Raw genomic sequence first — 15,047 nt, 5'->3', positions numbered from 1 at the left:
TCCTCTTCCAACACTTTTTCCTATCTCCATCTGACTGGTAACATTTACTTAGGAATACTAATATTACACATGGTTACACATGCTTGTTTGAGAATTCTGCTTACTCAAAAAGTGCAAATCAGATAAGGAAGGGAAAACTAAGTGTCCACCATTCCAAAATGTGCGCCCTACATTTAATTTCTAGATCTGGACAACAGCAAAGTCAGGTCTCACTGAAAGTTACTAGTACTGGGTTATGATGCAGATTCATATAGAGCATGTAGTAGAGTTGGGAAGGGCCACTGAGACCATCTAGTTCATCTCCCTGCTAAATCAGGGATTATGTTTAAGTGCCTTATGCACACAATTAGAAATCTGGATCTACAAGGCTTGCATAGAGAATCTAAATTTCCTATTCCCCAGGATTCAAAATACTTTTATGATAACTGTGTATGACGTAGAATACAACTTTGCACATTCATGAAGTGTTAAATTGTCACAAGCACATTTATTTCCAAAATATTATATAATTTTTAACTGGCTAAGGAATAAATTTCATAGCCTTTTATGTAGCAAATTAAATTTCAATTAGTAAACTGAGTCAAGAAGAGCTAGCATTCAGTGTGGTGCCTTGTTCTATCTGTATAAGCTGCACCATACAAAGAATTTCTGTGAAACCTAAACTGAATAAAAGGCACGGGAATTGTTCTGTTATCGCAACAGAGAGCATATGAAATTGGAGATTTTTAAAACTACTCTCTCATTACAAAGGTAAGGTGGTCCTTTCATGATAAAAGCAGAATTCAATGAGCTTTAATAATACAGCTTTGCAAAATTTGTGGCAAATTACAGGAAATTATCTAAATTTTTATAGAATGGCATTGCCATATACAGAAGAGAATAATATTAATGTTCATTTCATGGTCCGTCTCTAGACATGATAAAAAGTGGGATAAAAGCAAGAATTAGCTGTGGACATATTGAAAAATCATCATTACTATCTCACATTTTTCATGCGGAGGAAGCTCTTTTCTGTGCTCTGCCTTGCCCCCTTTATTCCCTCTAGCAGGCAGCCTCAAATCCACCAGTTGCACATTAATTCATTACCATTTTCACCTGTGGCAGTTTTTTGCTCAAATTTCAGTCAGTCCTGACTAAACATAAAGAGATGACATTTGGCACCATAAAAGCACAAAGGTTCACTCAAAATGAGCATCCTCTCCTGATAACCATCAAAAGATCACAGTGACCTGAAGACTGATAAAGCTCAAAACACTTGGACTTAAAGAGGAAACTGAAAAATATAAAAATTTGCATCAAATATTTCTTTGATGTAGAATAATCTTTGTGGATGTTTTTTTCGTTGCTATTCTGCCACTTACCCTGGGCATTACATTACTTTTATAGTAAATGGAGAGTCAGAGGTAGCGGGCATGTCACAGGATATTTTGCAGTATGTGTTGCAAAATTACTTTCTGTATAGAGAAAACAGTAACATTTGATGTAATAATCCTTCTTTTCTAGAACAAAACAGTTCCCTTGAGTATGAAGGAGATTCTCTGTTAGACAATGATTATGAAGCTGACTCAGGTTTTTCTGTTTTATCAACATAAATTAAGGTTTTATAGTTCATAAACTACTGGAAATAGTATTTTTATTTAATTTTGGATTTCCCCACAAATATGGGAATACCAATATTAGGAATTATATTTCCCTAAGTTCTAACTTGTCTTAAAAGATTTGTGCAAATAAAAATCTTGAAAACCTGGACATGAAATAGAAAATGGATGTGTTTTTGGAAAATAAATTCCCTGTACAGCACTGAGACCAACATTGGAAGGCTTTTGGCTTATTTAAAAATAATATTAAGGTGAAAGTTGCATGTTAAGGTGAAATCGGTATGTTAGAACAACACAGGTGATGAAGTGAAGAGAAAACAGACAAGCAAAATTGGGCCATTCTGCTCTTTCCCCCCTTTAGCGGAAGCACTGAGCTGCTGAACTGATGACTGTTCATAAATATCTGCAATACAGTTGGTCCCAGGACCGAGTATGACAGGTTTCAATAAAACATTCATTGTGATGCTTTGAGGTCTTCAGAGGTACATAAAAGAGTTCCCAAACTGCACATTACATGCAGTTCTCCATTATACGCTGCACAAAATGTCCTTGACATTCAAGGGTTTGCCATACATATTTTAACATGCATCACTCCAGGGTGTATTTGAAAATACCCTCCACTTGCCTTTAATAATAATGACTTGTCAAGTAGAATCCAGATCTTGGTTAATCTAACATAATACGGGCTTGATGGTTTTTATTAACTGTCAAATGGAGCCCAATAGCCGTCAGAAACATTTTCCCCTTCTGTCACGCATTTGTTCCCAGTGTGTTTCATTTTTGACCACTGATGTAAAAGGTTAATAAAGTGCAGCATTAATGTCATTAATATTCAATATGCATGGCAAGTGAATAGTTTTGCAGATCTTTTATTTTAAAGATGTCGGGATGTTAATGTGGCTATTCTGCAACCTTCCAGAAGTGTACCTTCCATGCTGCATACACTTGCAATTTGTCTGTAAAGACTCTCTGCTACATTAGACTCTGAACTTCTATAAAAATGCACGTGACTCCTTCATAAATCTGAAGGGTTTATCTTGCTTCCAGGTCTACCATTTTCCCTTCTTTTTTTTTCTTGCTCTCACAAATTATGCATAATCTAATATTCTTTCATAAATGCTTTATCCTATGTCAATCATAAAATGATCAGAGAAAGCAAAGAGAAGGTCAGATTTTCAAATATCTATCTACTGTCAGTATGAGGCTGGCTATCAATGCTTGCTTTTTTCCACAGTGTTATGCTTCTCAAATAAAGAAACTAAGCCCAACCCCCTTAAGACTATAAACAAATTGCCTGAGCAGCAGCCAAACTAATTAAAAATTCTAAAAGTTAGAAGACCAGAGATACAGCTAATGTAGCTATCATAGATTGGTTGTGCAATGGAACAAAAATATTCTACTGAAAACTGCTCTGCCTTGATGTTAGGGACACTGTCAAATAAATTGGATAAAAAAAAAAAAATCTAAGATTGAGATATGAAGTAGTATAGTATACCATAGGCTGATCTAGAGAATACTAACCTGTTCTTCAAACATACTTATGACAAATTATTTCTTCATTGTTTTCTATAACTTTTAACTTTCTAGAGCCTCAAATTCATCCACTAACCAAGATAAAGGCAATGTTATTATGTTCAACACATTTACTTATGTGTCTGCTTATATACCTTCTTCAAGAAACACACACAGATTTTAGCTCTATAACTACAACTAAAATATTTTTGCTTACCTTTTAAAATAAACCACTTCATTTGAAATTGAAAATTAACACAAAATTCCCTATCAGTCCAATCAGTAATAAAATTATTTTCTTGTAAACCTGAAACATGTCAGACATGAGCCTTAGTGTAAGGCAATACTGCTACAAACCATCTTTCAGTTATCTCTTCTAATATTGACTCCCTATGGGGAAATAATTTTCCAGTTACTTGGTGTCTACCCTTGTTGTATTCATAGTTCTACATACTGTTGCAATCATATTTCTAAAGTCCCATACTTTCTTGGTGATATTTCTTGTGGGCAACTCCTCACAGCACAGACTTCTTCTGCTTGTTGCTGCTTCCTAGTCAGGGCTCCTTCCAGGCTCTCCCTGAGCAGAAAGCGCCCTTTTATCCTAGTTGCCTTCACAAGCCACAGCTGCTGCCCAATTAAGGACTTTGCAGCTGTAGCCCATTTAGAACAACTGGATTGGGGCACAGCCACTTACACAATAAGATATTTACTAGGACTCCTACTACATACCCTACGCTATTAGTCAGTGCTACTTCTTCTTATATACGTAGAATACAAGTCTACCAATTTGTAACTTTCTACTTTCAAAAATGTGAAAATCAGATTTTGATCAGTAACTTTAAGGTTGACCTAGAAAGGTAACTTGAATTCTGCTTATGACTAGAAGCAAATATGAACATTAGTGTGTTCATGTGAGAATCAGAGAAAATGAGATGTACTGATTCCTTTCACTGTACTCTGTGTTTGAACAGAAAGAGGAAATCTAACACTTTTTTGTGGGTTTTTTAAGTCAAGTCTCCTCATCAATTCAGGATGAGGAGAAATTGAAGACAACTTATGTTATTAAGGACTGTGTGAAGCCAGTTAAAATTTAGACTGTTTCTAAGCTCTTTAGTAATTTTGTTGTTTCTTGACAAAGTTTCTTAGGAGACAGAACAAAAACATTAATATCCTCCCTCTTTCCTGGCAGGATGTTTAATCACCTAAAAGTCCAATGTGTTTGTGGCTAATTTACAATCCAGTATTAGTTGAAACTAGGTCAATAGATCAAACTTGCAGTTTAAGGCAAGTTCTATTAATGAGTGACACTTCCAGCCCAGGTGATCATGAGCAAGCTCTTACCTTAATGAAGTTCCAACTCATATTTGCTGCTATCTTCTGTGAAGATAAAATTAATTAACCTGAGGCTGCACAAAACAATGTGCTGTTTTCTGGCCATACAAAACTTGGTATTTCCAGTAGACATTACTGCACTTCTATACAGTGTTCTATATTTTGATGCTATTAACATAGAAAAATAAACTATTTCTCTTAAGTATCTCAAAAACAGTTCTTTAGAGAAAAGTATTACCAGCAATATATTTGCAGATATTAATTATTAATGAGTCATAAAATTTACCTATTTCACATGGTCATTTCATCAGCTAATTATGTATGAATACTTATTTGCTGGCTGAATAGCTGCTTGCCAAAGAGCACTTTTGGCAAACATAGCACTTTAACACTACCAATTACTTTCTTTCATATATCATATGGAAAAGAAAATCTTGAATTAATGTTTGGAAAAGATGCAATAATTACTTTGCTATGAGATGGGGCGGTTGTATTGTATCATATCCTATTGTGTTGTTAATTGATTTTCACCAGCATAACGAAATCTAATCTAATGTGCTCCAAATGCAGGATCTTCCATACATTATGTCTCATATTATGACAGAAATTGACTTTTGATTATAATAGGCACAGAATGTGTTGCCAGCTTGTATTATTAGGACCTGTCTCAATACTAACATGCTCTCCTCAAAATTAAAAAAAAGCAGGAATTCTTTCATTGGGTACTAACCATGTTAAAAGTGACAAGGAAAAGAAGAAGAGTAATGAAAGGAATGAAAATTGGTACAGAACTTGTAAGAATGGATGAAAGATGTTTGAAGTTTTACTAAATATGTTTTTTGTCCTATAAGTATGTTTTTGTCTGTCCATCAGCATCATTAATTGATACTAAATTCCTAAATTTCAATAAAGTATGTGTGTATTTTAAAATAAGATATAAGGATTTTGTTGTAAGAATAACAAGGATGTTATATCTTTTGCTACATCATTAACATCAACTTTAATTTTTCTCCCATGGTGATGGGGCTGCAGTACTGTTGGGCCAAAGCTGGGTGAGATGTAATTCAGAGTGTGTGTGGTGGGAGACTGTGTGGGAACTTCCTTGTGGTTCCACTCTGCACCACACTTGAAATCTCCAATAGCTGAAGAGACACAAAGTGGGTAAATGCTCTGCAAAATTCATCATGTTCTAGTGACAGTCATCAGAACAGAATATTCTGTTCTTTGAATACAAAGCAACTCCTTGAAGTAAGTGGACTTATTCTGCTGAACTGCAAGGGATGTACTCATTATTTCGAGCAGCAAAACCTCTTATTCAGCACTAGGCATTTTCAGCTTCTGAGTTTATTATAAACTCTTTTTCAATCACTGAATTTATTTTTTTTTATACATTTGTGATAAATCTGTATACCAGCCCTTCAGAAAAGAGTTAAAGTTTCAGGCATAGCCAAACAGAAAAAAAAAATGGCATAGCCAAACAGAAAAACACCCTAACTATTCCCTTTCCCCACTGCCACTTATTTCATTGCAAATGGACAGAGCGCAGGGTTAGGTGAAATCCAGACAGACTTTTAAAAACATTAAAAAAAATTTGGAATGGCTTAAAACAAAACTGTATTTGTACACAATTTAATTAAAAATAAAAATATTTTTTAAATAGTAACATTTTTTGAGTGGCCATAAGACACTCCAAAATGAACTCTCAGGGGAGGTAATTCATGCCTTGTCTCATTGGTGGCAACACCCTTCAGCCTCATGGTTAACAGCGCTACACTAACTATGAATTAATGCCGTACAGTTTATGCCTTACCATCCCTTATTGCTCAATTAAAATGAGCCAGTTTATTAAACTGGAGAGATGAGGCTTCACCCCCTACATGTCTGAATGAGTCTTTGAGCAGCACAAAAGTCGCTTTCAACTTTCTTCATGTCAAGCCTCTCACAGCAACTATTCACTGTGAGAGATTTGTTGGCTCTTCTTGAATACAGTCACTGCTTTCGTGCTGTGGCAATCCATGTATTTGCAAGATAATGAGTTGCGGGAATGCCTGGATTCTGCACCCCTACCTTTGCTTTTAGCTGTCCTCCTGCCATAATAAAACAACTTTTTGGAAAAAAGTGCTAAATAACTATTTCTGAAACAGCAATATACTTTATTTTTCGTACTTTGAATGCAGCAACACTGTCAAAAGCAGTGCTTACTGAGCCACAAATTTCAAAAGAAACATATCCTCACGGATTTTCTTAGCTGATATTCATTTGAAGCAGGAAGGCAAAATCTAGATGTTACAATAATGTTAATGCATTTGCAACAGAATTATTCCCAATCTCACAGAAGGTGAGTTAATACCAGAAAATGGTAAACTTGAAGCACTAAAGAGGTTCCAAGAAACTAATGTAATCAATAAAGACATATCTTACTGCTAGTGACAGGGCCCTGTCATGTTTCAAAAATGTTAGAAGCTTATATGCCCTATAATTACATTATACCAAACCGATTCATTGATCATAAAGATTTTGTTCCACTTATATTTTTAAAAAATTGCTTTTCCTAAGTTACTGCATTTTTTCCACACTATTTCTTTTTCAAGATACTACTGGTGTTTTTGTTCTCTATGCCATAATTTTCTTTAGTGGCCTTTCCATCAGCCTCCTAGAAACAAGAAAGAAAAGTTTGCTATAGTGCTGTTCTACAGTTGAGGAAACTGGTCAGAGTATTTGATAGTACCTGTATCCTTCCATTCTTCACAAAATGCTCAATTACTTTTCTTTTTTTGCAGCTAGTTTGCTGCAGGTAGCTAGCTAGAAACTGAACTGTAGACAGAAGGAGCAGGAAAAGATGTTGACTTCAGTGACGTTATTACCCAAGTGGTAATAAAAATTACCACAGTTTTAATTTTAATATTTTAAACCTTCAGTTTTTTCAGTATGAATATAATTTTCATCATACTTTGTTGAAAGGGTTATCTACTTCAATGAGATTTCAGGATGGCATACTTATTTCCGTTATTATTGCTTCAGTGGGAGACTTACCATTACTTTTATAAAATTATAATCTCTGCTTTTTCTTCTATTTTTATCCTCCTAAATGTTCATTTCTGTTGCTAAATAATGCTTTGAGTACATTATCAAAACTTTCTGTAACGATTCATGCAGACTAGAGATATGTTTTTTCATTTGCCTAATCAGTATCACACTTTTCAATTTTCCTAGATCATGTGTCAGAATACTTCTGGGGCCAATGTATTCAGCTAACAATTAAAAAAAATACAAAATAGTAGTTGCAGGCAAACGATTCTTTTCTGTCCAAAATATTCTCTGCAATGTGTAGACAGACATTTGATATTATAAATGGCTTTTCTTAATACACATTTTGGCCCTGGCTAATGTAGGAGTGCTCAAAATAGAACACTTGGTCATATTTTTGGGTATGTGAAGGGTATAGTTTGGAAATAATTAGATTTGAATAAAAGTCTCTAAGAGATCATAGCTCCTGATGGTGCTTCATATAAAATTTACATGGTAAAAATTGTAATTATAGTTTGGGCAGATACTAACTCACAGAGTGCAGGCTAATGCTGGCTAAGGCTTCCTGTTCTAAAGCTGTTTTCAGTTGCTCATAATTTTGCTAAACTTTAGACATTTGGAGTGAATTGTGCATGCTGCAGCACTTTGATTAGGAATTTTGACATAAAAGGATCCACAGGCTACAAAAATGCATATAGAGGGGAAAATTGAAAAAAAAATAGGAAGAAAGATGAAGACAAAAAAAGTTTGTGTGAAAAGTTAAGAATGTTTCTTGTTGACAGACAGTAATATATCTATAATTTTGGATAAGGCTGTCAGTAAACAGTTTTTCAGATTTCTGCCACTTCTGTTTATCAAGAAAAAAAATATGGCAGACCACACTTCCATAATGAATTCCAAATCCAATGGATTTATTGGCATGCATTCAGGAGAGACTTGTTAAAGAGAGACACTGCTGAACTCTGAAGCTGAGTTGCATTTCATCCAGAGAGGACGCACTGTTTGTATTTTCTGAAGAACTCTGAGCCTCCAAAGAAGTAATCACCCACAGTCAGAACCGACCTGAACTTGTACTGCTTCACATGATGGACCTATGAGCCCAGACCTGAAAAATTAGACATTTGTGATTTATTCCCTTTCCTTTGAGCTTCAGGAAAGTGAGGAGCGAATGAAATCACAGATGATAGAGCCGTTGTGGGACAAATGAGAGTGTGGCAAATAAGAAGTGGGTATAAGGAGAGCGGTGTTATCTGAGAGAGAGGCAGAATGGCTGAATCAGTAGGGAGGAAAGCAATTTGCTGATGGGGAGTTCAGAGATGCATTAGTATTGTAGAGGAGAAGAATTATTATCCCAGGGTTCAAGAGCATGACAGAAGAAATGGTTGAGGAGGAATTGGATTAAATGAAGAAAAGAAGAGTGGAGGCAGAAATATGTTTTGGGTTTTGTTTCTCATTTGGCATAGTCTCATCTACAGCTGTTACTGATTGAGAAGTCGTGAGATCCTATATTAATTTTCTGACAGAGAAGGCTCTCTAGCAAAATAAATTCCTCTCTGAGTACCATTTCCAAATAAAAAATAATCATCTGGTATGATTTCTTCATTTATTTTAAAAGTTTTTTACTTTTTAAAGGAAATTGCATCCAGGAATCGTGTAAATAATTTTAAAGTTGACCTTGAATTGCATAGTACAGTCAGTAACATTTTCAGTTCTGCATTACTACTGGAAACTTTCTCCAAAAATGTATTATTAACATATTTTGAAAGACAGAGCAGTTCTCTCTTCAAAGGTCACAGTTTCTCAATTCAAAAGGAACTGGGGGGGAAGTAAAAGCAAAACAAAAGAATAGTGATAAAAAAAAGGAAGATGAAAAGGAGAGAACTTAAGCAGCAGAAGCTAATCTTTGGACAAGAAGAAGAGAATTAAATTCACACTTAAATCTTGAGCTATTTTTGGAGTGGTTTAGGTGACATTTGGTCTACTGACAATGTTAGAGGACAAGAAAAATTTCATTTCCACTTAGTGTAAGCAAGGAATTTCAAGAAAATGTCTGGGAAGGCATTTGAATTTCAACAATTATATTCATTCAGGGGTATCTTTATTTAAAAAAAAAGTCTCTTGCATATAAATAAGCAATATTCTACAGAGGGAAATGGTTTATATTTGAAATGGGATATATTAATTACAGAGTGTGGTGCACTTTGTCTCATAGTTCATTTTTTTTCATGTGACTGAAACTGAGGCAACTTTTGAAATATTTCTGTTTCCTTTTCAGCAGTTCACCAAAATAAGGAATGGTTAGACTCCAGATACCTAACTAATTTTTAATCTTGTTTATAGCATAGGTTTGCAGAAATGTAGCAACTGTGGTGTTCCTCTGCAATCAAAGTTAAAAGCACTGACTTTTGGCAACATTTAAGCATTCCTCCAGCAGAGGAAACAAGTGTGTTGCAGTCAACAGACCTAAAAAATATTTGAAGTTTGGCATCACCGTCGAGGCACTCAGCCAATCACTTTCTAACCTGCAGGTATAAACAGACAGATTGCAGCGGGGGTTTACAGAAGTACTGGAACCTCAATACAGTAGGTGACCGCAGACGTAGTAGAGAACAGACATATATGGGACAAAGGGAAAGCTGCTGCTCATTTATCTCTCTCAAGGAAGGACTATTATAGATCAGCAGTTCCTTTTACTTTCCCATTTTCCTGTAATCATTGCGAAAAAAAAGGCATACTGCCTTTTTAGGTATTTCTATTTCATAGAGAGGACTTCTTGTAGCATTGGGAAGAACATTTCCTTCATACAATGTAAAAGATGAATGATAAACCGTGATTAGAATGAAAATAATGTTCTCTAATGATTTTGAAGTCAAGCAGCAAATAAGAAAAGTGACTGGTAATTCATTATGATTTTCATGTCTATCAATAAAATACCTGAAGCAAGAGAATCTCATAACATTGTGTAGCCACCTTTGTTTCACTAACTGAATTTGCTTTGTTGATAATTATGTAAAAGACAATGAGTCTTTTAGCACACTGATTTTCCTAGTGGATTATAAAAAAAATAGGTGTGTGTTTTTAGATGAAAAGTATTCTTCTGGGACTCTTTCCTCCTTGAATATTGTTAGCTATGCTGTGAGTCACAAGCATGCAGAAGGAGAAATTAAATTATTGTGCTGAAAATATGCTAAATGTTTTCTTTTAGACATTTTTGTTTCATTCCTAAGATGAGTTTCTAGCAATGTGTTAGATTAGTCCATGAGAAGAAGGCTCATTCAGGGTACTCTATACCTGGTATTCTTATTATTGAGAATAAGATCTGTATTCTTATACAGAATGTTCATGTTCATACAGATGTCTTATTTTAGAGGCAAGACATATTTCATTAATCTGAAGCTTCATTATCCTTGTTTATACTACAATATTGTGTTGGCTTGAGCTTGTCTGTCTGTCTGTCAAAGATGTCCATTCAGCCATTATTTCTCCTTTTGTCTTCAACTAAGCTCATGAGCTAAGATGAAGAGAGGGAAATCACTTTCTGATTACTCTTAGGGGATTTTTGACTCTAAAGGAGATGCACTTTCTCAGAAGTCACTCCCCGTGGCTATGGGGCTCAGCTGTGCCCTGCCAGGTAAGGTTCAGGGAAGCCCCAGCCTGCCCTCACAAACCATGCACAGTGTGCAGTCCCCCTGCTGCCAGAGCAGGGCACTTGCAAACCCACATAGATATTTTCTGTACCATTTTGAAAATAACAAATAAAACCCTGTGTGTTTACTCACTATACAAATAAATATTCAATGTAATAAACTAAAAGTAGTTAATAGTATGTGAGAAAGAACATCTTGCAATAGCTTTATATAAAACAGTAAAGAAAGGTCAAATAAAGTCTTATACATTCAAAGTTTGCAAGGATTTTAAATATTTAAAACAGGTAGTTCAAGAATATAATATATCCTTCTCAGGAAATAGCTTGATATATTAATTTAAAACTAAGAAATAGGATACAGAATAGCAGAGCAGAATTTTCTTCGGACAATCTTTTTTTGATTGTTTCACATCTTAGTACAATCAAGAAAATGATACTTGCCATAAAAGGTTTGGTAAAACCAAATCTACTACATCGTGGTGTGTGGAAAAAACCAAAGAAATTATGAACAAGGCATGAGAAACTATAGGAGGTCCTGTGAGATGAGCAAGTGCAATTACTGTCAGTAACATCTAAATGAAAATTAATATCACCTTTCTTATTATGAACTAAACCTGTGAGACCTCACCTAATCTTCAAACTGAGATCTGCAAAACTAGGGCACACAGAGCTCAGAAAAAATACAAACAGTATTGAAACACAAGGAAAAGGAAAAAAAAAAAAAAAACCACCAACACCCTGACAGGATGAGGAACAATGTCCAGAAACCACAAATTTCATCTCAATATGAGGAAGAACTGCTTCATGTTCAGAGTGGAAGAGCAAACTGCGGCAGGCTGCCCAGGGAAGTCATGGAGTCTCCCTCTCTGGATATATTCAAAACTGACCTGGAGAGGTTCCCATGTCACCTGCTCTAGGTGACCCTGCCTTGCAAAGTAGGTTGGACTGGATCATCTTCAGAGGTTTCTTCCAACCTTAATGATCCTGGGATTCTGGAATTCTTAGAAAAAAAGGGCTGAAAGCTTAAATGAAGCTGGCATGGAGACTTGATTTTGTTTTGTCATAAATAGGTATTTTGCCATTGAGGTCTAATAGACTTTCAAAGAAATCCAGATGAATATTTTATATTTGAACAACAGCAGAATTACCTGATCACGTGGACATCAGGGAAAAGTATGATACCTGGATGATTTTCCTATAGTAAATGCCCAGCATTATTATCTTCATATATTCTGTGATGGAACTAGAGATTTTTAGGATGGGGTAATTCAGCAGGTACCATAACATAACATCTTTGTGCCAAGACCACTATTTGGAGTGCACCTGCCCCTTCTAGCTACTAATCCTCATTATTCAACACATTCCTATTCTAACAACTTTCTTTTCTTAATCCTGTCTCCTTGTTCCCATGCTGTCTTTCTTGTTGTGTTGGAGTCCTCAAATGTAGCATGGAAACTTTAAATCTTCTTTATTACAGAAATAGTGCAGAGCTTGTCCATGAAAATTCAATGACCATTTTACATAGAGAAACAGCTAAAAGAGCATTCTGAAATTAGTTACATAGAGTTGCCTGCAAATGGAAAGAATATTTTATGCTGTTAAATTGACTATAATTTAGGCTCCTAATGTGTTGCAAGTAGTGACTTAGAGTCTGTCTTGTATCAGCCTAACTCTTATTTCATTGTAGGTTAATCTAAATTATTGGTATTACTTATTTAACAGTACTAATATATGATCATACTCCCAGCAATTTTAAAATTTAAGCTTTAAAAAACCTACTATTTAAAAATTATTTTTTTATTCTTGGTTTTGGATGTTTCACACATCAATAGTAAATTTAAAATTTAAAATGAAAAAAGATCTGCTTATGAGATCTATCCATATAGTTCATAGTAGTTTAGAACTTTCACTGGTTTCATTTTTACTACTGAGCAGATTTAATTCTGTTTTCTGAGAGTTCTCAGTAATCATATCTAAAGCAGATAAAGCTAGATCTTAAGTTCAGAACTTGAGGCTTTACCCTTACGTCAATGACACTATCTTAAGTCTTACTGGTTGAGAGCCAACCTGTATGTTTTAAACTTAACAAAATTTCTGGGAGGAAAATTTGTTAAGTTTAAAAATAAAATTTGTGGAACTTATGAAGCACCTTGATTAAGTGTCAGTCCTTTTTTTCCCCTCCACATGAATAAAAGCAAACTTTTCCCATAGAACTGTAAATCCTGTGAAACCACTGCCATGAAAATGTGGGGTCACAGTCTATTTTACAGCACTGGTGGTAATAAATGGCAAGTGCTTACCCATAGGACAATAATTCACAGCAATTTCTTTTTACTGCAATTGGTATTTGTGACTGCAAGGTGAGAGACTCTGAATGTGAAGAGCATTTAAAGCCTTGAGTATCTTATTATCCCAGAATTTTAACTAGTAGCATTACAGACAGGTTTCTATATTTATAGCATGATATTATATGGTAAAAAGTTGTGTCAAGTTTCATATAGAAAGAAGGGGGTTTTGGAAATTTATTTGGCTTGTGTATTTTTAAATTTTTTTAATTTTTCCTTGAAATTGCTTGGATTTGACCAGTACAGTTACTTATTTTTGGTAAAAGAAGAATAATCACCTGTCCAGATCCCTATGAACATAAATTGTGTTTAGACTCAATATGCCAAGGCTGAAGAATATAATTCCATACATACAGTTCACCACAAAAATGATAGAATTATTCTGCTTTATGAGGCCTGTGTCTAAAATCAAGTAGATACTGTTCTTAAACACTTCTTCCCTAGCTAAAATATATTTACCAAAAAACCCCAAAACAAATAAACAAAAAAACCCCAACTTGCAAAAAAACCCCCAGGGTTAGAACTTGGCACCCATCAAAAGTACTAGGGTAAATTAATATAGTGGAAGTATATTTAAAGCTAGTTATTTCTATCTAAGAATTACATTAAATATTCAGGAGTACTATAGTAACAATGGAATAATCACTAGGTATTGACATTCTTATTTTAAAGTATGGAGAGTAAAGCATTTTTAATTTTTTTTTATGCAGAAATTCCATTATTTATTCCTTAAGTGACTATATCAAGCCAACACTGTTCTGTCTCTTCCTGGACTTTTTTGAAAGTATGTTCCCTTTTAGCCCATTACTCTATGAAATACAACAGGAGTTATCAGCTGATCTATCAGGAAGACAAAACACTTGTATATAAAGTTGTTTCAACTAACACAGCTGAAAGAGCTTATAATACTACAAATTTTGATGAGTTAGTGAACCTGTGCATTATTAATAAAGGAGCAGTTTGGCGGGGAAATATTGCTTTAAATGAAATATGAATGTATTGCTCGTGCATCAGAGCAGCACTTTGTTTTACTTGCACATTTACAGGTAATGAAGCTGTAATAAAGTTGAGATCAAATTAAAAACATGAGATTAAAACATTCACTACTACTTTGCATTTTGCAGATCATTATTGCTGCTGCCTTGTACTCAGAATTCTCAAGGTCTTAAACACTGGCTATGGTAAATGTAATAGCATTAATTTTTTTCAGCCTATTGTAATATATTTTGTTTGTCCTAATTATCTTTTGAGATGCTGAAAAAAAGAAAAACCCTACAATATGAGAATAAAAACACACCACATATCTTTGGCCATGGGGAAAAAATTTAATTACGTGGGCAACCATGAATTAAAATATTTCCATTTGACATAAATCATCAATGAATAAAATATATTCTTTACCAGAGATGGCTATGATTCTTCTACATATATGAACTTTATAATCAATCCAAAAAATAACTTTACTGGAATAAATAATTTAATTCTTCTCTGATGATGATTTATTTATGGCCCTGATTTTCAAGCATATATATGTCATGAAATGTCCACTCTACTGGTAGTGCATTTGGGGAGTTTTTGTGTTAACTC

This window comes from Ammospiza caudacuta, chromosome 1 (assembly GCF_027887145.1).
Source record: "Ammospiza caudacuta isolate bAmmCau1 chromosome 1, bAmmCau1.pri, whole genome shotgun sequence".
NCBI classification, from domain to species: domain Eukaryota; kingdom Metazoa; phylum Chordata; class Aves; order Passeriformes; family Passerellidae; genus Ammospiza; species Ammospiza caudacuta.
Note: the sequence above shows the minus strand (reverse complement) of the source record.